The sequence below is a fragment of the Sabethes cyaneus genome, chromosome 3, assembly GCF_943734655.1.
Source record: "Sabethes cyaneus chromosome 3, idSabCyanKW18_F2, whole genome shotgun sequence".
In the NCBI taxonomy this organism is placed as follows: Eukaryota; Metazoa; Arthropoda; class Insecta; order Diptera; family Culicidae; genus Sabethes; species Sabethes cyaneus.
Window position 1 is genome coordinate 101,532,167 of NC_071355.1, and position 27,368 is coordinate 101,559,534.

The 27,368-nt window shown below is 40.0% G+C and overlaps 1 protein-coding gene across 5 annotated transcripts in view; it reads left to right on the plus strand.

The window, feature by feature from the left end:
* The first annotated feature begins 325 nt into the window (after positions 1 to 325).
* LOC128742071 (MICAL-like protein 1) overlaps positions 326 to 27,368 on the plus strand; it is a 52,867-nt gene continuing 25,824 nt past the window's right edge. Inside the window, exons 1-3 of one of the 5 annotated variants that reach the window (XM_053838274.1) lie at positions 367 to 383; positions 792 to 1,156; positions 1,578 to 1,948. The gene's annotated coding sequence lies outside the window, so the exon portion shown is untranslated. Of the gene's footprint in view, positions 443 to 517; positions 609 to 791; positions 1,157 to 1,577; positions 1,949 to 27,368 lie in introns of those variants that run through there. The other 4 variants (XM_053838271.1, XM_053838276.1, XM_053838273.1 and 1 more) reach the window with 4 other exon arrangements.

Below are 27,368 nucleotides of genomic sequence, written 5' to 3' on the forward strand. Positions count from 1 at the left end.
ATGAATTTACCAACATACTCAGCCAACATATTCGTGCGTGTATGGGGGCCTTCGCAGTTGCAAGATCATAGTATAGGCCCAAACACAATGCTTGCGGTTTTGAACGCGTTGCGGAAATTTGACAGCTTTTCCGAGAGCTTTTCGCCGAATTGCATTGTGCTTGGGACTTAAATGTGTAGTGTGTGTAGTGTTGTGTTACCGCGTGCCCATGCTCTCAGGCGATTCATTCGTTCGAGCTCACTTCCACTATGTCAGCAACCAAGTTTCGAATGGCTAGCGGCACGGCACCTTTATTTATTAACCAACCAGTCTGTTGGCAGCAGCCTTCAAATATTGAGTTGTGAACGTAGACTTTGTTTCTGTAGTCGACTGAAATCAAAACAGTAAAGTATAGTTTTAATTGTGCATCGCGTAAAAAAGTTCTCAGACTTTTCGTTCATTCGTTCGTGTGTTTGTATTTAGTTTATTATGGTGTAACATGTCGAATTTTCATTCTTTATGCTAAATATACAGTGTATTAATTATGCTTGAGAAAGTTAACAGATTTTTATATAAGGCATCTTACACTTCCTGTGCTTAGTTCCGTAAATTAAGGCATTGACAAGATGGTCAGAGTATATACATATTGGTGTTTATCGTTATATAAAGCATAACATAGTAGAAAAGTGAACTAAAAGCTTCGATCTGCGGTGTCAGCTTTTTTTATTACAACTAAAGTGAAAAACAATGTTTTTATCCAACAATAGAAAGTTATTACTAGAAATTACGCTATTTTTTTTATTTTTGAACAGTGATTAAATATTTCAAATATCAACGAAAAATTACTGGACAAGGGAATTCATAATGTAATGCTACATAATTTTTAAAAAATAAACAAGTACTCTTCACTAACAATTGAAGCTAACTGTTGGGAGTCTGCTGAATAAGATATTATATTCTTCGGCCAACGTAGCGTTTAACTTATACCCACATACTAGTATAAGCTGTCCATCGGTGGTGAATCATCGTCACAAGTTTGGCTTGAAGTCAGTGTCAGTACGTACTCAACGGAGTCGAAGTTACCCTGCTAAAGTAGTTAGTCTCTTCGTGTCATATGAGTTCTACATATTTAGTATACGTTTAAATTAGAACGTATGAGGCAAGCTTAATTAGAAAGGTGGAACATAGTTTGTTTTAGGCATGGTTTCCCGTGATCAATAGGTCAAAAAAGTTATAGAAAATAGAAACACACGTTTCCATTTGACTAGCGCCATTGAAGAGAAGACCATTCTCTTTTTCACGCTTATATCATATACACATGAAGAAGAAGAACATATTATTAGGAAATATACAAGTGTCTTTAGTGGTACTTTAGTGAGTCTGTAGTGGTTAACATTTGTTGTTGTTTTTGCTGGTAGTTCGTTGGACAGTGATGGACCTTAGCTACAGCCACAGCTCAGCTCGCGAGCGCAAATCAAGCTAGTAGTCCTACTTTCACATCAGTTATCGTACGGTCGTTTAATGCCATTACCTTTCTGTGGCCGATGTTGATTTCTAGTACATCATAGTTATATTTTTCTGTTTTCTGGTATCCACAGCATGTTTATGCTGCAGAGTTATCATAGAGAGTACAGTGAAAAGCAAACATAAACTTATAAAAAAGTGGAAACAAGACAAAACAATTGTGGTCAAATGTTTATGATTTAATGCACATGAGAAACCATTTTGTGTAACAAAGTACGTGTTGCAGTGCGCCGCCCGTTCGAATGTTGTTTAGTCGCTGTTATTAAGGTGGCGGCGTCGAAGCGGAGATAAAACATAAAAACATAGAGGCAGTAGAAAAACGAAACAATCTGGTGCCAGGCAGCAAATAAGGCGAGAGTCACCGAACCGACCATTTTCCACTCACATGCAACTAGCCAGCGGTTCATAGTGAAGAAAAAGTTGATGTTGACTAATCTTGTATTAGGTGAGTGGAGATATTCAATTCATGATGCGTGTGCGCCGGTGGCTATACTTAAAATCCTGCTCATTGAACCGCGAAACACATGTTTTGTCTTCATCAAGAAAAGGCTGCAATTTCGTCCCAAAAGTAATCTTTGTGGTTAATACTTGCAGAAACGATTATATATCAATCGGCTTGGGTTCGATGTCTGTGCAAATACATGTATGTATCTGGAAATTAAATAAAAAGAAAACTTATCCAATTCAATTCTACTATGTATATTTTATTCTTGACAGATACGTATTTCGCCTACGACTTGCAGGCTTCCTCAGTGTCTGTTTTCGAACTTCAGACACGAAAACAGACACTGAGGAAGCCTGCAAGTCGTAGGCGAAATACGTATCTGTCAAGAATAAAATATACATAGTAGAATTAAATTGGAAAAGTTTTCTTTTTATTTAATTTCCAGGTTTTGTATTCTACTAAGGTGCCAAACAGAATGCTGCGTCAACGCGTCCGTCAGCGTTATTCTGACAGTACTCCCATAGGTTTACTGTCAAATTGACGCTGATGAACGCGTTGACGCAGCATTCTGTTTGGGCCTTAAGACGCTCCTAAAACTTCAGACATGTGTTTATACCAGCAAATATGATTTACTCGAAATGCTCAACAAGTGTGGATCGACTTTACCTAATGTCTCTATGCAAAATTTATTGTTTCTTTTTTTTATAATGGTGAAAAACTGATTTTTGCTACAGAGATTGGACCTATTTTTGACGTTCATAGTGACTTTTGAAGCATCCCAGTTGATCTTGAGATACAACACTAGTTTAACAACCCATGCATGTTCGAATCTCGAAAGGAAGAGGCTGTGAGAGATGGTAAACCAGGTCAGCAATTGTCGCTGGCTGCGAAATGTGTCGTACAAAAACAGAAAGGTTTCGAAATATGTAGCACCTAAGCTTAGGCTGGCAAATGAGTGAACATGTGCAAATATATCAACTGTGTTTTCTAACTCCTATCTCTACCTCCACAAGGTGCCGGCTGGGGAACGGTAGCCAAAGTTGCGCACCTGGTGGTACGCAACCTTGGTTGTTGTATGCAGACAGAGAAGGTGGAACACTCGCCGTGTGGTTTCCGGCTACCTAATCATGCAGTTCGGCGTAGGTTTTTTGGAGGGCGCGGCTGCGGGGTGTGAGCACACCGGGAGAGAGTTATTTTCTCAGCTGGTCTGTTTTACACAATCTGCACTTACGCCCTTTGGCGGTTGGTGTCGAATTGTACGTTTGGGCAAAAATTGAGCCACGGGACCTGATCCTGCCGGGAGTCGGCAAATCAGATGCCCCTAAGTCAAGGTCTATCTCCGTGCCGATGACTGAATGGCTGGAGGAGTGAAAACATGCCAGTCGCGAACGGAGTGCTTTGGGCATCTTGCCCCTACTCTGCCATGCGGGGCTCTGGTACGGTCGATCTTTGTTATCCCTTGCGTTTCGTGGGAACAGCATAGTAGTCCTGCCCAATTTCCCTTATGGGTTTTACGCCAAGTGCGTTCTGGCCAACTTAATTGGTTTCGCTTACAATTTGCTGTCTGATCTGTGTTGGAGATTGTTTGTGCATATACTCCGCTAGTCAAATAGTTAGAGTCGCACATATAAATCTTCAACACAAACGGGCAGCAAATTTGTATTTATGCGAAAAACTTTTTAATGGCTCTGTCACCATCGCATTGGTTCAGGAGCCATATTTTCGCAAGGGGTACTTTCATTCGACGGATATCGGAAACCAGAACTTTGCTGTTTTCAGCAAAACTGGTATGACAAATCCTCGTTTAATGCCCAGGGCATGCATATTGTTGCATAGGTCAATTAGTGCATGCCTTGTCTCTGAGTTGACTACTCGAAATATTTGTGCAGTCACAGTAGAACTCGTCGTGGATGATGTCCATAGGCGCTATGTCTACTGTTCTGCATATTTACCACACGATGAACCGTCTCCCAGCGACGATTTCAGAAATGTGGTGAGATACTGCCAATCTAATGGGCTTCCGCTCATTGTAGGCAGTGATGCCAATACCCATCACATCATTGGGGGCAGCTCGGATATCAATCTGAGAGGCTCTAATTTGATGGAATATTTGAGTAGTACCAACCTTGGAATACTCAACATTCGCAATTGTCCAACTTTCATACGAGCTGGTAGAGAGGAAGTGTTAGATATAACACTCTGCTCTAACAGGATCAGTCATGAGTTGGCACAATGGCATGTTTCAAATGAGACACCAATATCTGATCATTGCTTTATATATTTTGACCATTTGAGTGTCTCCTTGAACGCTGCAACATTTTGCAATCCGAGATTTTCTGACTGGGAACTCTTTGAGGAGGAACTGGCGATGAAATCTCAAGGATTCGAACCGACGATCGATCGACTTGGATGTGGCTGTAGATGTCACAACATCTTTTATTGCGGAAGCTTTTGAAGTAACCTGCCCGCTAAAAACTATTAAAACGACTAGAGGAACACCGTGGTGGAACTCTCATCTAGCGGAACTAAAGAAACGATGCTGGAGAGCCTGGAATAGACGTCGGAGGGATGGCGTGGAGCCTTTCAAGCAGGCCCGGAAAGCCTATGCAAAGGCTCTACGATCTTCAGCACGCACGAGCTGGCACAGGTTCTGTAGCAACGTTTCCAGTTTCGGCGAGGCAAGTCGACTTAATAAAATACTGTCAAAATCGAAAGATTATCAGGTTAATAACATTCGAAGTTCGAACGGTGAATACTGTTCGAATGACAATGAAATCCTGGAATGTCTCTTTTATAGTCACTTTCCGGGCTATGTGGAACCTGAAGTTCGAAACGATCCAGAAATCGTTTTAGGTGGCTTAGACTCATGGGCTTTTGCTCGGAGACTTGTCACAACTGAAGCGATTGAGTGGGCCGTGAACAGCTTCTCTCCATACAAATCTCCTGGAACAGATGGAATATAGCCTATTTTACTGCAAAAAGGATTCAAGTACTTCAAACACATTCTGAGAAGGATGTTTGTGTGTAGTATTGCTATTGGGTACATCCCAACTCAATGGCGTGAAATAACCATTAAGTTTATTCCTAAAGGTGGACGCGCGACATACGAGCAAGCAAAAAGTTTTAGACCAATCAGTCTAACGTCTTTCTTGCTTAAATCACTTGAGCGGATTGTTGATCACCACATCCGCGAAACAAGCTTAGTAGAAGTTCCTCTTCATTCAGCACATCATGCTTATCAATGTGGCAAGTCTACAACCACTTTATTACATGATGTGGTGGATAAAATTGAGGTTGCTTTTTCACAAAAGGAATCTTGCTTAGGAACTTTTTTGGATATTGAAGGCGCGTTTGATAACGTATCTTTCGCTTCCATTTTGGAGGCTGCTCGTTATCATAATGTGCCTTCAATAATCATAAAGTGGATAGAACAAATGCTTAGTAACCGATTGCTTTTTTCGTCCTTACGGCAAGCAAGTATTTGGAAGCAAAGTGTTTGTGGATGTCCACAAGGTGGCGTTCTCTCGCCTCTTTTATGGAACCTTGTGGCCGATGGCCTATTGAGAAAACTCAATGGTCTAGGCTATCCGTCATATGGTTTTGCGGATGACTATCTCATCCTAGCAGTTGGAAAGTGCATAAGCACATTGTTTGACTTAATGCAGCAGGCACTACGCGTCGTAGAAACGTGGTGCCAAGAAACTGCACTTTCCGTAAATCCGAGCAAAACATCTATCGTCTTATTTTCAAGACGTAGAAATACCAATGGAGCTCGCGCTCTGCGCTTTTACGATTCGGATGTTGATGTTGTGAACGAAGTGAAGTACGTGGGTTGATTCTCAACTCCAAGCTTGACTGGTCCACAAATATTGATTTCCGAATTAAAAAAGCGTGCATGGCCTTTGGGCAATGTAGACGAGCAATTGGCAACTCTTGGGGGCTTAAACCCAAATACATACACTGGTTATACACGGTCGTTGTCAGACCAATACTGGCGTATGGTTGTCTTGTATGGTGGCAGAGAGGGGAAGTTGTGACTGTCCAGACAAAGCTAAACCATCTTCAAAGGATGTGTTTAATGGCAATGTCTGGTGCATTTACTACAACTCCTACTGCCGCCCTAGAAGCTATTTTCAATATTAAACCTCTACACTTCCACCTGAAGCAAGAGGCACTAATATGTGCTTATCGACTACACGCGATTGGCCTTTGGCATTCTGTGGACGGTTCCACTGGTCATACTCGATTGTGGTCGCAAATTGTTGCTGAGGACAAGTTTGCCCTTGCTCCTAGCGATGTAACGCTCATGCGTACTTTCCCGTATAGGACTTTCTCAAGTGACTTTCCCCCTAGAGAGGATTGGATGTCAGGCTACATGGAAAGGAAAATTTCCGACTATGTGGTCTGTTATACCGATGGTTCCTTGTACGAAGGTCGCGCGGGTGCTGGTGTTTACTGCCGTGAGCTGGAATTGGAGGAGTCCTATTCGTTGGGTAGTTACTGCACCGTTTTTCAAGCTGAAAACTTTGCAATTATGTGCGGACCTCAGTTTGAACTTCAGAAAGAACTGATAGGCAAGATTATCTACTTCTGTTCTGACAGTCACGCCGCTATAAAAGCCCTTTGAGCGGCTAATTCTAAATCTAAAACAGTCATCGCCTGCCACACCCAATTAGAAGAACTAAGCATTCTAAATGCCGTTCATCTGGTTTGGGTTCCTGGCCATTCTGGTATAACCGGAAATGAATGGGCTGATGAACTAGCAAGATCTGGAGCAGAAAAGTCGGTTTTCGGACCGGAACCTGCTTTACCAATTGCGGCATGTTGGATAAAACAAAAGATTTAATCTTGGTTTTCATCTGAACATGTACGTTATTGGGAAAATCTTGAAACTTGTCGTCAAACGAAAAGTTTCATTGTTAAGCCTTGTGAGAAGGTTGCGAAATTTCTTTTGCAACACTCAATGGTAAATTGCAGTATTCTTGTCAGATCACTGACTGGTCACTGCATACTAAATTATCATATGGCTACGATTCAGCGAACTGAATCGTTTCATTGTAATTTATGTGAATCCGACTACGGTACACCATATCACGTAATTTGCAACTGTCCTGCAGTAGCACAATTGCGTCATAGGATCTTTGGATCATACGTCTTAAATGAATCGGATTTTAGGAAACTAAAATTACGAGACACTTTGATGTTTCTTACCGAAAGCGGTATTGAGCTATAAGCTTTTATTTATCATGAGTATACCCCCCCAGGGGGTGTACTTTTGATAAGTTAACTACCAAAGATTGCAGTATCCCCTCGGGGGTACAAAAATCTCTCGGCATCCACCCCTTCCTATTCCTCCTCATCAGGTAAATGATGACACGGGCAAGATGAGCAAGGCACAAATCTTCCACATGATTGTGAGGAACGTGCTGCTCGAGCCAAAGATGCTGATACCTGATACCTAAGCTTTGCTTTGTTTTAGTGTTGCAGATGCAACAAGGAAACAATATTTCCGAAACTTCAAATCACGTATACTGAGCCGTGAATCGCATATCAGTCCCATTTTCTATGGAGTCTCCTAGGGGCTTTTTTTTTTTTTCCTTGTTGGGGACCTTGGACCACTGCGACCAGTTCTTTGATCTATTGTGGTGTGTCCTCTTTTGCTGTATGTCTTTACAGCTACTATATTGTTTAGTAATTGTTATTTTAATTGAAGGCTTCATCCCAACACGGTAATATGTTGAGAATAAATTGTATTACTTTCTGAGGAGAACTAGCCCATATTTCCGAAGGCTCCAACAGTCCTTTATCAAGAAATTTGCGCCTTTTATTGAATAATGCCGTGCATTCGCACAGTATATGATGAGCACTTTCACACTCTAGATTGCAGAAACGACATCTATCATCATTAAGCTTTCCTATTACCTTCAGATGATATTTGCTTGGACAATGACCAGTAACCACTCCGCTAAAAGTACTCAAATCTTTTTTTGAAAGATTCAATAGCTTTTGCGTGATTGAGGCATTTGGCTTAATAAACCGTTTTGCATGACGAGCTGATAGAGTATTATTCCAGTTCAATTTGACCTGATTCTCTTCCCATTTTTTCAGTTCCATCTTGCACGTACTATTGGATACCCCACAGAAAGGTTCGGGACCTATAAATTCCATTGCAGATCCAGTTCTGGCTAACTCGTCTGCTCTTTCATTACCTTCTATACCACAGTGCCCGGGAACCCAAAAGAGGTTTACCCTGTTGTGTGTAGATAGCTGTTGAAGCAGTTTTGCACAGTCCCAGACTAATTTGGAAGTGCAAGCAACAGATTTTAGAGCTCTCAGAGCTGCTTGACTGTCTGAGAAAATACAAATATTTGCATACCTATATTTTCTCTTCAAGCAGATCGAAGTACATTCTAGAATAGCATATATTTCGGCTTGAAAGACCGTTGGCCATTTGCCCATTGCCACTGACCTATTCAGTCCAGGACCAGTAATGCCAGCCCCCACTCGGTCTGCCAATTTCGAACCATCAGTGTAAAAAGTTATTGAACCATCTCTGACATAGGGGCCCCCTCGTTCCCATTCACTACGATCTCCTAGGGGCTTCCAGTAAGGCGTTAAAGTGCGTAGTAATCAGAGATTACTTTTGTAATCATTTACGAATTAATTAGGTAATCAATGGTAATCAGTAGAGTAATCAATGATAATCTTAAGTAATCATTGGTAATCATGATTAATTTGTAGTAATCACAAGAGATTGATTACTGGTAATCAGAGGTAATCAGTAATCAAAAGTAACACTTACGTTTGTGCGTTTTCTAGTTTACTGGATTGGATCGTCGTGGATCAGCTTAGATTAGAGAACGCAGCAATATCTAATTTGTAAGTGTACCACAGTAAGATTTACATTTTTATTTAGCATGCAATTAAATCATCTTACTTTACAGGCTACAGAGCTACGTAGTTTAATCTTTTTGCACCAGCATTTCAATGCCTAACCTGTAAGCTGTATTAATTTTAGATTTAAGTTTGATTTGCCTAATTTTACATTTTATTCTTAATTTTCACTTTAATTAAACACTCACGTAGCGTAGCGTAGTTTTAGGTAAGAATAGCAAGTAAGATCTTAGGCCTTAGCATAACTATAACAAGTATAATCTTCAATTTAAACAGTTTGCACGTCCTAGGTATTCACTAGCGACTTTGCGCAATACCTTTTCTGATGACACAGGGTTTTTTCTATTCGCAGTTTGTTCTCGCTTTCTTCACTAACAAACTAACACTAACAAGCCAGCCTTCTCTGACAGTATGAAGCAGCGCCGCGTTATCAATGTAACGTATGCGTAGGTACGGCCGTACGGCGTAGCACATAGGACATACGCAGCAGTCCCCCCAGTAGCTGGACTCTGGTCCGGCTCACTCTCCTACGTCCAACAAGGCAAACTTAGTTGCATCAGGGGTGACATTGCAATTCTCGTTTCGAGTGATTTTGGTTCGTTTCGACCACGTTAAACGAATGGGCGAAACGAACCAAAATCACTCGAAACGAGAATAGCAATGTTACCCCAGGTCTCTCGTACAACTTCGTAGCAGTCTGGACGACTGCTGGCCGCACTTGTCTATTCGCAGATGTATTCAATGACTCACGGCATCTTGGCAAATTTGAAAGAGTTTTCACGATGGTTTGTCTTACCGTAATCGGCCATATCGGGTAGAACCTTTTTGTTCGACGACGGATCATAGGAAGGTGTTTTGCCATCCACAGCCGCCGAAAAACATTCTCAGGAGCCTGTAAGACCCCCGCACGTTGCAGTGCCACTGGGCACTTGTTGTACTGGATCGGTAGATTTGATCCATCTGTATTGCGTGGCATGCGTTGACGACCAATAACGACGAAAAACGGCCCGAAAAAATGGAACTCATGTTCAAAATCAGGCGAATACGTACCGCTGACACGCACTCCAGAAGATAAACCAACACCGGTTGACCTGGAGCAGAACGTTGAAACTTGCAAATCTGCCAATCTCGACGAATTCGACCGTAAACTGTGCGACGTTGGTCGCTTGTTGCCGTTGTTAGAGTATTCGCATAGACTTTCTCTCCTGATTTGGATCCCCTTTACATTGAGAAGCTCGTCCCTAGAGTCCCTTTCGATTATTATTCGTGAAACGAAGCATGGCACGCCGTAAATGGCGTTTCAGCGAAGACCGCGGATACTTTGCAGATTATGGGGGTCAATAAACCCAAAGATTCGTTGACGACAGATCTGGTTTGCGCTCTTTTTATACCACTATATTCCGGAAATAGGCCCACTTGATACTGCTCATTCGGGAATGTCGATACAGCGTGTGACTTCGACAATACGCGTATAGATTTCTTGATTAACCGACTTGACCTTTTGGCTGTCTCGCGCCAGATGTGAAAGTTGATATGGTAGCTGTACGGCTCGATATGTGACGCAGGGGTCTTCAGGCGAGCGCCGGGTCTTGACTACAACTGGTTCGTTCGGCTTTCCTTCGCGACTCTCCAAGGCATGGACCAGCCGTACGTTGTTCAGTCCGATCAATAACTTAGGTTGAACGTCACAGTAGGATTCTATCGGAAAATTGTTTTTGGGCAAGTTATTTTTGGGCCAACCATCATTCGTCAAGAGAAACACGCATAGCATGTTCTTCGTAACGGCAAGTGTCAGCCGTCCAGCGAAGACACAGTGGATGCTTTTTTTCTTAAAAGTACAGTTCCTTCGCCAAGCTCTCCTCCATCAGGGTCAGAGATGATCCGCTGTCTAAAAATGCGTTCGTGTTCACCTTGTCTCCGTTGCTATACAGCGTGACCGGAACGTATTGAAACAACACGGGTCTGGTACCTTCACGATGAGTATTGCAAGGTTTGGCTTCTCGGGAACTATTATAAGCGCAATAGTGCATTATAGAGATTCAGTTTGCTGCTTCGGTTCTTTCGAAGACGTAACATACTTGTCCTTGACGTCATTGTACATGAGCCGATGGTGCTTATACTCATAGCCCTTCTTTCCGCGCGGTTTTCCGGACCTGCACGAGTCTCGATGACTGCCCAAGCAATTGCGGCATACTTTATGTTTACGAACTGCATCCCAACGTGCGGAAAGATCCATCGAAATGAAAAGCTTGCATACCTTCATTGTTTCGCAGTTACCACTACAGAAAACACCGACAGCGCTTGATGTATGTTGCCGATCAGTTTTAGTGTGCGCGTCCAGAAACCCTTCATCTCTCCGTCCACGGGGGGTCTTGCTGCATTCGGTACTTGAGAACTGTGGTATCGTTATTGCGCTTGCTTCTGCCAACTTGTACAGCTAGTCGCTGAAGTCGGACAGAGTTACCAATTGCAGAGACTGACGATGAGTAGCCCAGTTTAAACGAATAAGCGGTGGAAGACGTTCACAGCCTAACGTGAAGCTGCGTTAAATTACATAAATGCTCCTCCAGCTCACAAGCCTTCACGGTTGCAATCATATTGCGAACAGCTACCGCAAAATCGATCAGTGAGCCCAAGCGTTCCGCATTGGGGAGAGCACTTATCTTCCTGAGCAGCGTGTGCATGATAATCTCCGGGCGACCTAAAAATATTTTTAAAGTAGAAAGAACGTGTTCCAAATTGGTTGGATGTAACAGCTGGCATTTGACAACTTCTAACGCTTTTCCTCTTAGACATTTCTGCAGACGAGCCATGTGCTCCTCTGGTGAAAATCGCCAAAGATTCGTCGTGTTCTCGTAAGTAGCGAAAAAGAGCGGCCACTCTTCCGGATCACCACTAAAAATTGGTAACTCCATAGCGACTGCATGACGTGCGGCGATTTGGCTTTGATTGAGCAACGCCGTCCCTCCCGAGGTGGCAGGGAAATTGTAAGAATCGTACGGGTAAGATTCTTGTGCAGTATGACGCGGAAAACCAGTACATTGCGCAAACGCGGAGACGTTAGGGCGCTGAGCGCGGTTCGGAAAAGACGATCGCGTATATGGAAGATTTTCGGTTTAACGAACAATGCTGTATTGGGTCTTAGAATCACTGGTGGCGGTTCGTGTGCTGGAATGTACGACCGTTGGTCAGTATGAGGAGGATCGATTGTCGAGAACGTGAAAAGATTCTGGACAACAGCGTGCAGCTTCGTGGAGCGAATGGCAACTCTTGTCTATTTTGCACAAGCGAGGCGATTGTATATCGATGACCGTTCATGGTCGATGAATGAAAAACGGGTGGTTCTCTAGCACCGTGACTTAGCTGATTATTCATAAAACCGTTACCTTGTTATCTCACCGGGTTGGCATTCTATGCATCGAGTAAAAGGTGGAACCTATGGCGCAGAAAGTTGCGTTCCAAAGCCTCTTCCTCCTCGAGTAACTTAATACGTAGCTCTATCGGAAGTTTGCTCATCAGATTGGGATCGACTGCAGGGGGAGCTGGCGGCATGGTGGATTGCACAACCGGTGCGCGTGGAGTGCGCGGACGTGGAGCTGGTGGTGCTGGGCTTGGCGATGTATGCTTACCGAGATTGCATCTCGGTTAAACTGACAGCATTCGGTTTGAAGCGCAGGTTAAAACTGTCTATCATTACGGTTTGCGGGTCGATCTGTCAAACTGCTCGTATCGTTTATAAATTTCGGGTTCGAGTTAGCACGAACCCAGGTTAATTTATTAATTCCCTATTAGATTAAACCTTTTAGGCTGTGAACCATTTCGCGAAATTTTTAACTTTTTAAGTTAAAATTTTACAGTTCGATGGTTATTTCTCCTCGAGTGGTTGCAATCAGTTCAGAATGCGAACCATTTCGCATTTGACAGATTGATAGTTGTTTTACTCAATGAGAGCATGTATAAGGTGAGGATGAAGATATGTTTCTAACTGTCAAAACTAACCATGCTCCCGAGCAGTTAGACTTAGAAAACTAACCGTGCCCTGTATTGGCCTAGCGAATACACAGTTAAATAAGTAAAATTGGAGCACAAAGAGTATGACACTGGTTTATACACAAATAAAAAAGACGACTATGGAATATATTCCATGATAAAACTATTACAGTTTTTCTCACTTTCTCATTACGCTACAGTGGCTACACTAAACACTATAATTATTTTACATTTTTGAGAAAATCTTTTCCCATTTCCCATTTCTTCGTAAGATTATTGAACAATGAACAAGATTTGGCTGTAAATACCGACGAAGAATTAATTCGTGTAACAACTCAACAATGAGCCTTTCCTAACGAACGACCTCTTCCTTCCATTCTGTCCCTGTCATTCCCTTGTCAACCCTCCTAAAAGCAAACTTACGTATTACCCATCCAATTAAATTTTTCTCTAATCCTGCCACTCCTATCCTTATGTCTGCATGTATTGCCCGTTTCTTTGGTAACAAAACGCGCTGCTCACTTTTTTGGTAGCTTGAAATCGTCGCAGAAAGAATCTGCTTGGCTGTATGTAAGTTATAAGGATATATTATGCTTGTCTAGCTCGTAAGCTATTGATTTACTTGCCAAATAAACGATATTTGCTCCCGCGACGATTCTGGCGACGGTTTCGCCCGCGACGGTTATAATTGATCGCGTATGAAAGGGTGGAAAATTGTCAATAACCTCTCCTAAAAGTTAAAGCCGTGTCAGGTCATGATGGCGATTGATGTTGCTGCTGCTGTCTGATATTGTTTTCGACCGATGCTGCTTGGTGCTGTGGCTGTCTAATGCTGCTTGTTGCTGTTTAATGCTGTTGCTGTTTAATACTATTTGAACACCAAACGTTAACTTAATTGGAAATTATTATGAAGAAGTACAAAGCATTCTGCTTGCATGATCTAAATAATGTAATTTTGGTTATAGAGTAATTAGTTCAGTTTGAAAATGTATTTAAAAGAATTATCATATATAGTTAGTAAAATATTCTACAGGCACTCCCTTTTGGTCCCTACACTCTTAAATGATTCTACCTGTAAATAGGTCGGATTTAGTTAAAGCTAGGTTGAAACTACTCAAAATGCCCTTAAAGTGTACAAACTCAAACTTTGGGTAAAAATTTCAACCAATTTTGGCTACTTGCTACCGATAATTGAATTATTCTCTATGACAAATAACGCAATTTTAAGTTCCTACTACCAATTTTTTGGTTGAAAAACTACTTAAAATCTTAGTTTGTACACTTTAAGGGCATTTTGAGTAGTTTCAACCTAGCTTTAACTAAATCCGACCTATTTACAGGTAGAATCATTTAAGAGTGTAGGTTGATTGCGGGATAATGGCTAATGTTGTTAACACCTCTACAAATATGTGCATTCCAGGCTAGTAATGAAATCCGCGTTATTCAAGGAAAAACTTTCTATATGCTGCGTTAATTCACAAAGTATATGTGCGAGAAAACTGTCTAAAATAGATGAACTACGTAATATTGCTGGTGTTTCTAGTGTTGATATAATCTGCATATACGAGTCATGGCTTAATGAGAAAATCCCGGATGATGTGTTGAAAATTGACGGATATTATATTATCAGAAATGATCGTGTAGGTAGACTTGGTGGTGGCATACTTATCTATGCGAAGAAGTGTATTACGGTCCAGATCCTAAATAAATCCAATCACGAATCGCCAACGGAATATATCTTGATTGAAATCAACTTGGATTATACCAAAATGCTTGTAGGCGCATTTTACAATCCGCCTCCTACAGATTGTTCAGATCATTTAAATGAATTTTTTTCTGACCTCATGTATCAATATGAAAATATACTATTATTAGGGGATTTCAATACGAATCTTTTGGATATTGCATCAGAAAAAAAAACGAAAAAATTTAAAAGTGTGATGTCGAATTTTGCGTTTGTGTCAGCAGGAACTATACCAACGCATTATCATAGAACAGGCTCCTTGCAAATTGATATAATTTTATCGAATAGGAAAGATTTAGTGTTACGTTTCAATCAAATCAGTGTCCCATTCATGTCTAACCACGATATGCTGTTCGCTTCGGTAGATATTAATAAAACAGTTACTGAAGAATTTATTAGTTATCGTGATTACGACCAATTGAATCCAACAATGATTATCGATTTGTACAACAGAATACCTTGGAATAATTTTTATAGAGAGCAAAATCTTACTGTTCAAGTAGACTTCTTCGACACTAATGTCAAACTAATGTATGAGTGTGGTATTCCCCTTAAAACATATAAAAAAAGAGCAAAATATAATCCTTGGTATAATTCTGAAATTTCTAAAGCGATTATAGACAGAAACATAGCGTATCAGAAATGGAAAATGTTTAAATTAGATAGTCAGCATGAAATATTTAGACATTTGCGCAATAGAGTTACACGTTTAATCGTTAATGCCAAGAAAAAATATTTCAATCATAAGTTTCCGCGTGAGTCTGATGTTAGTAATAGATGGAAACATTTCACTTCTCTAGGTCTCAAAAAGCGGAATGATGTTCTTAGCACTAATTTGACACCAGATCAAATTAATCATCATTTTGTTAACTGCTTCACCAACTCAGTACGAGTTCTGTACCTAATAACACTATCGAATCATTTAATTTCGAGCCTGTCGAAGAATACCATGTCGTAAATGCGATTTACGATATCAAATCTAACGCAGTTGGACTTGATGAGATTCCTATCAAATTCTTAAAAACAGTTCTTCCATTATTGATTATACCAATATGCCATCTTTTTAATCAGATTATCATTAGCGGTGTTTATCCTTGTCAATGGAAAGTTTCAAAGATTATACCAATTAAGAAAAAACAATCAATTAACTCTCTAGAAAATATGCGACCAGTTAGCATTTTGAGTGCGTTGTCGAAGGCATTTGAAAGGATTTTGAAGAATCAATTACTACAAATAGGCAAAATTTATTACATCCACTTCAATCAGGTTATAGCCCAGGCCATAGCACTAAAACCGCAATGTTAAAGGTGTGCGATGATATTGGGCTCATACTTGATAAAAATTCTTCTGCTGTTTTAGTTTTATTAGATTTTTCTAAGGCTTTCGATACAATTTCTCATGACAATTTATGCCATAAACTCATCAATACTTTTGGATTCGGTCAGAGTGCTGTAGAGCTAATGCGGTCGTATTTGCGTAACAGATCTCAAAAAGTTTATGTGGGTAATACTTTTTCTGTACCATTATCTGTTACTTCAGGAGTACCGCAGGGATCGGTGCTTGGTCCCTTACTTTTTTCACTTTACATTAATGATTTACCTCTCGTTGTGGATAAATGCGGGATTCATATGTTTGCAGATGACGTCCAAATTTATTTTGACTGCTCAGATTTGGAAAATTATACTGTAGCCGATTTGATAAATAAAAATCTAGCTTGACCAAACTCGTGACTTTAGTCATGACCTTGAAATGCGGTCAGGCATATATAAATATTTATTTTGGAACGATGATTCTACAATTGATGAAGGGACGGTAAGGGAAAGTAATGAAGAAGGATTTTTTTTTTTTTTTTTTCGGGAATGAAGGGGAAGGGTGGAAAGGAAGGGGGGGGGGGTAATAGATAGCTATGGTTAACAAGTTGTCGCTGTGACTCCTATCTTTTGTCCAATGCTGGAAGGTGCATGGGTCGAACCAAGCTGTAATCAGAGATTATAACCGGATTTGAACCCACAACACCTGCCAGGGCGTGTCGCTCACTGGTACCCGTGTACCTTTGAACCACAGAGGCGCTGGACAAAAGAAGTCTGCACAACCCCCCTTATTAACCATAGCGCGACATGGGTTGTTCTATTTTTAGACACACAATGTGCCTCTTCCTACACCTACAACTGTAGAAACCACCGACCGAGAAGTTTTAGTCTAACGTCTTTTTACTTTCAGGACGACGACACTATGCAGGCCCTTACGACTTGCAAGGTACTGCGTGTGACGCTGTTCGTCCGAAAGCGTGTTAGTCCGCGTTTCTCAGCGCGGTTATTCGGAGAAAGGCTCCGTTCCTATGAAAATTGACCAAACTCGTGACTTTAGTCATGACCTTGAAATGCGGTTAGGCATATATAAATATTTATTTTGGAACGATGATTCTACAATTGATGAAGGGACGGTAAGGGAAAGTAATGAAAAAGGATTTTTTTTTTTTTTTCGGGAATGAAGGGGAAGGGTGGAAAGGAAGGGGGGGGGGTAATAGATAGCTATGGTTAACAAGTTGTCGCTGTGACTCCTATCTTTTGTCCAATGCTGGAAGGTGCATGGGTCGAACCAAGCTGTAATCAGAGATTATAACCGGATTTGAACCCACAACACCTGCCAGGGCGTGTCGCTCACTGGTACCCGTGTACCTTTGAACCACAGAGGCGCTGGACAAAAGAAGTCTGCACAACCCCCCTTATTAACCATAGCGCGACATGGGTTGTTCTATTTTTAGACACACAATGTGCCTCTTCCTACACCTACAACTGTAGAAACCACCGACCGAGAAGTTTTAGTCTAACGTCTTTTTACTTTCAGGACGACGACACTATGCAGGCCCTTACGACTTGCAAGGTACTGCGTGTGACGCTGTTCGTCCGAAAGCGTGTTAGTCCGCGTTTCTCAGCGCGGTTATTCGGAGAAAGGCTCCGTTCCTATGAAAATTGACCAAACTCGTGACTTTAGTCATGACCTTGAAATGCGGTTAGGCATATATAAATATTTATTTTGGAACGATGATTCTACAATTGATGAAGGGACGGTAAGGGAAAGTAATGAAGAAGGATTTTTTTTTTTTTTTTTTTTTTTTCGGAAATGAAGGGGAAGGGTGGAAAGGAAGGGGGGGGGGGGGGTAATAGATAGCTATGGTTAACAAGTTGTCGCTGTGACTCCTATCTTTTGTCCAATGCTGGAAGGTGCATGGGTCGAACCAAGCTGTAATCAGAGATTATAACCGGATTTGAACCCACAACACCTGCCAGGGCGTGTCGCTCACTGGTACCCGTGTACCTTTGAACCACAGAGGCGCTGGACAAAAGAAGTCCCCTTCATTCCCGAAGAAAAAAAAAAAAAAAAAAAAAAAATCCTTCATTACTTTCCCTTACCGTCCCTTCATCAATTGTAGAATCATCGTTCCAAAATAAATATTTATATATGCCTGACCGCATTTCAAGGTCATGACTAAAGTCACGAGTTTGGTCAATTTTCATAGGAACGGAGCCTTTCTCCGAATAACCGCGCTGAGAAACGCGGACTAACACGCTTTCGGACGAACAGCGTCACACGCAGTACCTTGCAAGTCGTAAGGGCCTGCATAGTGTCGTCGTCCTGAAAGTAAAAAGACGTTAGACTAAAACTTCTCGGTCGGTGGTTTCTACAGTAGGTGTAGGAAGAGGCACATTGTGTGTCTAAAAATAGAACAACCCATGTCGCGCTATGGTTAATAAGGGGGGTTGTGCAGACTTCTTTTGTCCAGCGCCTCTGTGGTTCAAAGGTACACGGGTACCAGTGAGCGACACGCCCTGGCAGGTGTTGTGGGTTCAAATCCGGTTATAATCTCTGATTACAGCTTGGTTCGACCCATGCACCTTCCAGCATTGGACAAAAGATAGGAGTCACAGCGACAACTTGTTAACCATAGCTATCTATTACCCCCCCCTTCCTTTCCACCCTTCCCCTTCATTTCCGAAAAAAAAAAAAAAAAAAAAATCCTTCATTACTTTCCCTTACCGTCCCTTCATCAATTGTAGAATCATCGTTCCAAAATAAATATTTATATATGCCTGACCGCATTTCAAGGTCATGACTAAAGTCACGAGTTTGGTCAATTTTCATAGGAACGGAGCCTTTCTCCGAATAACCGCGCTGAGAAACGCGGACTAACACGCTTTCGGACGAACAGCGTCACACGCAGTACCTTGCAAGTCGTAAGGGCCTGCATAGTGTCGTCGTCCTGAAAGTAAAAAGACGTTAGACTAAAACTTCTCGGTCGGTGGTTTCTACAGTAGGTGTAGGAAGAGGCACATTGTGTGTCTAAAAATAGAACAACCCATGTCGCGCTATGGTTAATAAGGGGGGTTGTGCAGACTTCTTTTGTCCAACGCCTCTGTGGTTCAAAGGTACACGGGTACCAGTGAGCGACACGCCCTGGCAGGTGTTGTGGGTTCAAATCCGGTTATAATCTCTGATTACAGCTTGGTTCGACCCATGCACCTTCCAGCATTGGACAAAAGATAGGAGTCACAGCGACAACTTGTTAACCATAGCTATCTATTACCCCCCCCCTTCCTTTCCACCCTTCCCCTTCATTCCCGAAAAAAAAAAAAAAATCCTTCTTCATTACTTTCCCTTACCGTCCCTTCATCAATTGTAGAATCATCGTTCCAAAATAAATATAAAAATCTAGCTGACATTGCAACGTAAGCTGATGAAAACTCACTAGTTTTAAACGCCAGCAGAACGCAAAACGCGCCAGCAAATTTTTATCACACGTTCGAGACGTAGTCATGAAAAACCTCAAATTTTCATTAATGGAAATCGTATCGAATACAAGAAAAGTGTGATAAGTTTAGGAGTAACGATTCAAGATGATTTTGAATGGGACACGTTTATTTTAAAACAGTGTGGAAAAGTATACGCCTCACTAAGAATACAGCGTTTTAAAGCCGATTTTCTGAATTCAGCAACAAAGTTGATATTACTTAAAAGCCTGATTTATCCGCACTTGGTTTTCAGTGACTTTGTTTTCATGCAGGCTAAAGCTCAATCTTTGAACCGTATGAAAGTTGCGTTAAATTGCTGTATCAGATATATTTTCAATTTGAGCCGTTTCTCAAGTGTATCACATTATCAATCTGCACTAGTCGGTTGTTCATTTTTGAATTTTATCAAATATCGTACTACTATACTTCTACACAACATTATTTATAAAAAAACTCCACCATATCTACAACAAAAGTTTATTGCTCTAAGAACGCAAAGAGGCAAAAAATTTAAAATTAGGCGTTGTACTACTTCATACTACCGGAACTCCATATTTGTTAGAGGTATTATATTATGGAATTCGATTCCCAATGATTTGCAAAATAAAATGTCAAATATAGGATTTAAGAGGGGGTGTGTAGAGTATTTTAACAATTTGGTGTAAATGCTTGATCTATGTTCTTTGTTCTTAGTTTCCTGTTTTTATAACATGCTTCTTCCTGCTAAGATTTGGTAACGAGAACACAAAAGACTAAAGTCTTATGTTCAAATGTAATTATAATAAATAAATAAATAAAATAACTAATAATTTTCGCATTTTTACTAAAATGTAGAGTTAATTATTATTTACAATATTGCTGAAGAAAGTATAGTTTTAATCTTTTGCATTTAGAGCGCTCTATTTGTTACCAACGATATTAGAGCCCTATAGTCCCCTAAATTTGAAAGGTATTCAAAACAGCACAAGAGCATGTTAAGTCTGATAGAGATTAACAGTGCCATGAGAAAATTTCCGGAAATGTTAGTGATTCCGATAAGGAAAAGTAATTCATAGTTCTAGTTCATAGATCCGTAAATCTACCAGAGGAAAAGTATCGATAAAATATTGCGATCGTTCAGTCTAATCCCGATCAGACAATAAAAATTCCCCTCAAAGATATCTAATAGAATATATTCACAACCGCAGTAACAAAATTTTACCTCACACTAATCGCATGGAGACAACAGCATAACCATTTATAGGCGCATGAATTGTTTGAGACCAAAGGTATGAAGGCAGAACGTGAGTTCGAAAACTTTATACAATAGTGGAATATGATGAATCAGGCAGAATCGAGAGATGGGCTCAGCACGCACGCTGCCATTCATTCGTACGCAGACAATAAGGCTGACCTTCAGCGGCATTCAATGACTGTCAAGGATGAAGCACATTGAAAAATATCCTCATTTGGAAAGTAAATATTGCAAACAATGACGACGGTCAGTAGAGTACAGCGGCATAAAATTTGGACAGAACCTGAAATTGAAATGGTTGAAATCAATAGCTTGGATTTTGCTAGTAATTGACAATTTTTGTCATGAAAATCTAGTACTTTATAGAGTTACATTTTTCTTTTCAATTTTTTTTTTTTTTCAAGTGTAACCCGCTTCTCTTCCATATGTAATTGATGTCGTTGATTAAATTTTGAGATTAGTTTAATGTCCACTGTTATCGCAGATAGCGGTTTTATAGTTTATATATGACTGTGGCTGAGATGTACCATATACAACGTTACAGCCAATATCGTTTGTGTCTTGTTTGTTATACTACAAGGCAGTTATTGGTTCATACGAAAAAATATTCATGGGTAACAATAAACCTTTCACCTTACTAATCAATAAATCAATTCGTGAATCAATAATTAATGTTAGTCGTTGAACATTAGACCCTTGAAATGAAATTAAAGCATTCTAGTCGAGATATGATAACATACGCTTAAGTTGATTTCAACACCAATTCAATAGTTTTCATTCAACATACAGACAAATAGCAACCAACGGGGTGGCACGCTAGGATTCCAGCGTAACGAACATCAATCATTCCGGTTTCACCAAAACTGGATAAACTGTTGTCGTATTTTCACTCATTCTACAGAAAAACATTATATGATGTATAATATATTACGAAACCGCAAGAATATTTAGCAAATTGTACTAAACTGCATAAATAATCTTAAACTGTCATCATTTGGTACTGCCAGTAACAAGTTTTGTTACCCGATTTAACATTGCTTTAGGGTGAACAGGCCATTTTTCGGGTGCCAGTGCCAGTAATGTCGGTTACGCACCAAATATATGGGAGATGACAACCTTGCCATCCCGTTGATAGCAACAGTAAGTAAATCGGCTATCCAACTTTTCAAAACTGCTCAACTGCAAAATGTAAACAAACCGAGTGAGACTTTATTTTTCTAAGAATTTACAGAAATTAACTCTCACTCGGTCTGTCTACGTTTTGCAGTTACGCCCTTTTTGAAAAGTCGATACCGAAATGTTCGTCTGGCTCGGAACATTTAATAATTAAATTAAATTATTGTCGTTGCTCGTTTATTCCAATCCCAAAGGTGGATGCTTTTACGTATTGACGTTACTTTGGAGGACTTCTAGTCAACATAACGTTCCTATTGAGCCGTACACCGTTAAGTTAAAAATTAGAAAGTGAATTTACTATACTGGACAGTAAGCCACCGTCACGATAGCATAATGACTGTTCAATTCAGTTTCCAAAAGCGAAATGTGCTTTTTTTACGCCGTTGGAACTGTCCTGAGTTGTTGCCTCTGTGGATAGATTTTTAATTCATTTATTTATTTATTTATTCGTCGTCAATGACACGTAGACCATTTCAATTGCATTGTATACTTTACTACCTAACATAAGACTTTTTTACCGCACTTTTAGTTCAAAAATTCACAATAAAGGTTATATATGTGGTAAAAACATTGCTATAAAACATTGTTAGGTTCAGTAGAATTCAATGGTGAGAGAGTTTTAACACTATTTTTCAACAACCCAATATTCGCTGAGGTTAATAACGCAAACCTGTTTTTAACTAATTAACCGATTTTTTGTTGTAGCTTTTTCAATTAGTTCACATATCAATAAGTTCTATTTTTGTTATATAAACGTTTGAGGCATGTGGACGATATCTTGAGCAGAAATTCTTGAGCATTATTAACGATCAACATTGATTAATATTGTTTTACTATTTGCACAAACCTTTCTATATATACCGAAGGCCACTATATAAACTTTGAACAGCAGCGTATGACCTTCTTGAGCACTAGTGAAGTGGCATACAGCATCTGGTGTAATTATCTATGATTGGCAAACAGCTTAACCCTCTCTGTCGCAAGGGTATTTGGGTGGTTTACAGTTTTTGGTCATCAAACATAATTATTAATAAGCAATTTGTAAAACAAAACTATACATCTTATACACCAATGTTTCTACTATGTTCTGTGATCGAAATATCCTTGAAAACTTTATGGGCTGATTTTAGTTTAGAAAGTCATGGATCACCTGTGCTACCATGGAACAGAGAGGGTTAAACAAGGTTGTCTGTCCCTTCTTCAGCTTTGTCACATGTATGTTTCGCAATTTTTGCGTACTTTACCACTGCATTTATCAAATTATATCATTTTGCTCTACAAGCAGTAGTTTAAGGGCACCCTAAATCAGAAACCCTTTGTCGATCGTCACTCGGTACCTCATTGTTTTTCTTCAGGTCATGACTCTGTTGGATGAGAATATCTATCTGCATGATAATCTTACCATTTGCAGTAAAATACTCTTCACATAGGTTCGAGCAATTCATTGCCACTAGAACATTGAGCCGAGTAGCATACATAAGTATGTTTTCATGGTTTTGTTGTTTCATCTCTTCATCACGAAACGGCAGTGAAGCTACTTGTTTCAATAACGTTATAGATATATAGGAACCTGGCATACCTAGTTTTTACGAAAGGGTTATTGTCCGACGTCTTTCAATAAATCAGTTTTTTTTTCTTTCCTTGCAGTAAATAGAAAATTCTTGCAGTAAATGGAATATCCCAGAAACATTCCTTCTAATTTTTAAGCTTTTTCTGTTTCAATTATTTTCAATTGAGCTCTGGGTTATTCTGAGTCCACCATTGACTTTGGGCTTATTTGTAAGTCTCCCCAAGTAACCACGAAGCTTTATATCAATTCAATTGTAATGCTTTATAGTGCGCTACAAAACATATCATATAATGTATTGCGGAGTTTCCACCTATTTAGAGTCCCACGCGAAAATTATTAGCGTGGTTATTTTCTGCGTTTACCACGCATGCTTGCAATTTAGCAATTTGAGCTATCAGTTTTTCGTTATTGCCTCCCCACTGCACCCCTCCTTGCTTAACAAACATATTTTCAATGTATTTAGTAAGTACAGGATCCTAGCCCCCCTCTATATTAAGAAAACTGTAAATACCTACTAACCCCAGTAAATCGGGTGTATCGATCATACCTCCTAACATTTTTTTTTTCATGTGTGGACTCATTACTGCGACCAGTATAGTTGATCTATTGTAATATCGCCCGGGTGTTTGCTGTATGACCTGCACTGCATTTCTTTTTGCTATAATCGCTATTGAGTGAGCGATATGCTTATTTTAAATTGTATGCGTGCTTGCGTGTATTGGGGTTTACCCTTCCTTCAAAGCTTGATCTACTTTACCCACTTATTCCTCGCTGTCAGCACTATCCCATATTATAGCCGTCCCTGGCGAGGACTCATTCGTACCTGTGACCAGTACACTTAACTATAGGAGGGACATTTGCACTGTCAAGAGGCCTCAGAGGGTAAATATAGAATTCAGCGCGAAGGAAGGGTAAATGGAGGGGCCTGAGAATAAACCCATGCTAAAGTCACTTAACAGCGAATGGCTTGATTCTACTAAGATTCGAACTCACGACCACTCGCTTGTCAAAGCAGACTCGGTAACCTTGCGGCTACGGAGCCCCCTTACCTCCTAACATAGATGTAAGCAGTGCTCCTCGTGTACTATTTTTATAAAAGCCTTTCGGCTCCGCTAAGCTACCGCAAACGAGCCAAATAAAATAAATGATATTAATAAAAAAGTAAGTGCAGGATAATTATTATTAAAAAAAGAATTTGCGTAGGACTCGTTAAATTGATGCCAGGTGCAATATTATTTTCTTACATGTACAATAAATGCAGTAATAAAATGGAAAAGGGCGCCACTATTGTCAAATTAAAGCTGCATTATAATAGCAATTGCTGAAGCATCATTAAGGCATATATTAAACATCGTTTCGCCTGCATTATCAACATATCGTTATTTTTAGCTTGTTTGCGAAAAAAAATATAAAAACATCAATTCGGCCGGCGCGTCAAAAGACAAAAATAAATATATTTTCAAATTTATTTTTTAAAGCCACAGATTCTAGCTGCTTCTCAAGCTATGCGTTACTCGATTATTTAACGATGAATGAATTGTTTTGTTTTACATTTCAAATGTTACCCTTCATGAGACTCGAACCTGGGTGCGTATATCCCTGCATCGTTCATTTGCTGGCGCCTTTGATATCTCAACCACAGCTGTTATAGATGAGTGGGGTTGTAATTAGTCGTACTTAAACCATCGTTCGTAGTTTCTTTTTAGAACTCAGTTGGATGAAAAGAGATAGCGGCTGTTAGGTGAAACAGAGCATGAGTAGTGGCCGTAAATAAGCAAAAACGAAGTCAGGTATAAGCATTTTATTAACACTTACGGTCCGTTTTAAAGATTTGTCCAAAAGCTTGTAAGCCACATATTGTAACATTATATACGCAAATAGTGCTTTTAATGATACTAATTTACGGTAATGCTTAAACGTATTAGCGATGTTTATATAAGTGTTATAACTATGCGAAATGCTGATATGCCGCTGTCTGGTATTAGCGATGCCGAGCTACAGCCAATATGCGTTAATGCGTTGATGCTTGCGGTTACTTGGGTCGTAATAAATATTACCTAATATTAAAATCTTAGCTGAATTCGTTTTCTGACTTCCAGAGGAACAAAAATTCTCATCATCAACACAATTGTGATAGTAATAAATAAAAATAACTTGAACGCGAGCAGATAAAATAATATAACACTAGCATGAATTCAAGCTAGCGGCATTGGTTTTATCAATCATATTTTCAACCTTTATCATTTCTACAAACACTGGGTAATCTGTTTACATTCCGTCTAATAATAATTATCTTATCGTCAGCATCATGTTTGAATATGCTGAAGAAAGACAAGATTATCAACTAGGACCAACACGTTGCAGCGGTGTCCAATCTGTCGTTTCTCTATCGAGCCCTATGTAACGTACATGTAGTAATCTATACCTATAAAGAAGGATTTCTGTCTGTCTGTCTATCCGTATGTTCCTTATAGAATCGAAAACTACTGAACCAATCGGCATGAAAGTATGCATGTAGAGGTTTTTTGGGGCCAGGAAAGGTTTTAGTGATGGTTAGAAACCCCTCCCCCCACTAAGAGGGGGGGGCTCCCATACAAATGAAACACAAATTTCTGCATAACTCGACAACTAATCAAGCAAATAGAACAAAATTTGGGATGTGGGTGTTTTCGGTGACAAGAATTTATTCTATGGTAAATTGAGACCCCTCCCCTCTTTATAAGAGGAATTATAATTCCTCTCCTCTTTAAAGGGGGGGCTTCCATACAAATTTCTCATAACTCGAGAACTAATCAAGCAAATAGAACCAAATTTGGCATGTGAAGGTTTTCGAGGGCAAGAATATTTTCTATAGTAAATTAGGACCCCTCCCAACTTTAAGAGGGGGGGCTCCTGTACCAAAGAAACACAATTTTCGTCATAACTCGAGAAGTAATTAAGCAAATGGAACCAAATTTGGCATGTGGGTGTTTTTGGAGACAAAAATTTTTTCTATGATGAATTGGGACCCCTCCTCGTTTTAGGAGGGGGGGATCCTATACACATGAAATACAAATTTCCTCATAACTGAAGAACTAATCAAGCAAATGGAACAAAATTTGGCATGTGAAAGTTTTCGAGGGCAAGAATATTTTCTATGGTGAATAAGGACCCCTCCCCACTCTAAGAGGGGTGGCTCCTATACAAACGAAATACAAATTTCCTCATAACTCGAGAACTAATCAATGGAACAAAATTTGGCACGTGGGTGTTTTTGGAGACAAATTTTTTTTCTATGATGAATTGGGAACCCTCCCCACTTTAGGAAGGGGGGCTCCTATACAAATGAAATGCAAATTTCCTCATAACTCGAGAATTAATCAAGCAAATGGAACCAAATTTGGCATGTGAAAGTTTTCTAGGGCATGAATATTTTCTATGGTGAATTAGAACCCCTCCCCACTTTAAGAGGGGGGCCTCCTATACAAACGAAATACAAATTTCCTCATAACTCGAGAACTAATCAAGCAAATGGAACCAAATTTGACACGTGGGTGTTTTTGGAGACAAAATTTTTTTCTATGATGAATTGGGACCCCTACCCACTTTAGGAGGGGGGCTCCTATACAAATGAAATTCAAATTTCCTCATAACTCGAGAACTAATCAAGCAAATGGAACCAAATTTGGCATGTGAAGGTTTTCGAGGGCAAGAATATTTTCTATAGTAAATTAGGACCCCTCCCAACTTTAAGAGGGGGGGCTCCTGTACCAAAGAAACACAATTTTCGTCATAACTCGAGAAGTAATTAAGCAAATGGAACCAAATTTGGCATGTGGGTGTTTTTGGAGACAAAAATTTTTTCTATGATGAATTGGGACCCCTCCTCGTTTTAGGAGGGGGGGATCCTATACACATGAAATACAAATTTCCTCATAACTGAAGAACTAATCAAGCAAATGGAACAAAATTTGGCATGTGAAAGTTTTCGAGGGCAAGAATATTTTCTATGGTGAATAAGGACCCCTCCCCACTCTAAGAGG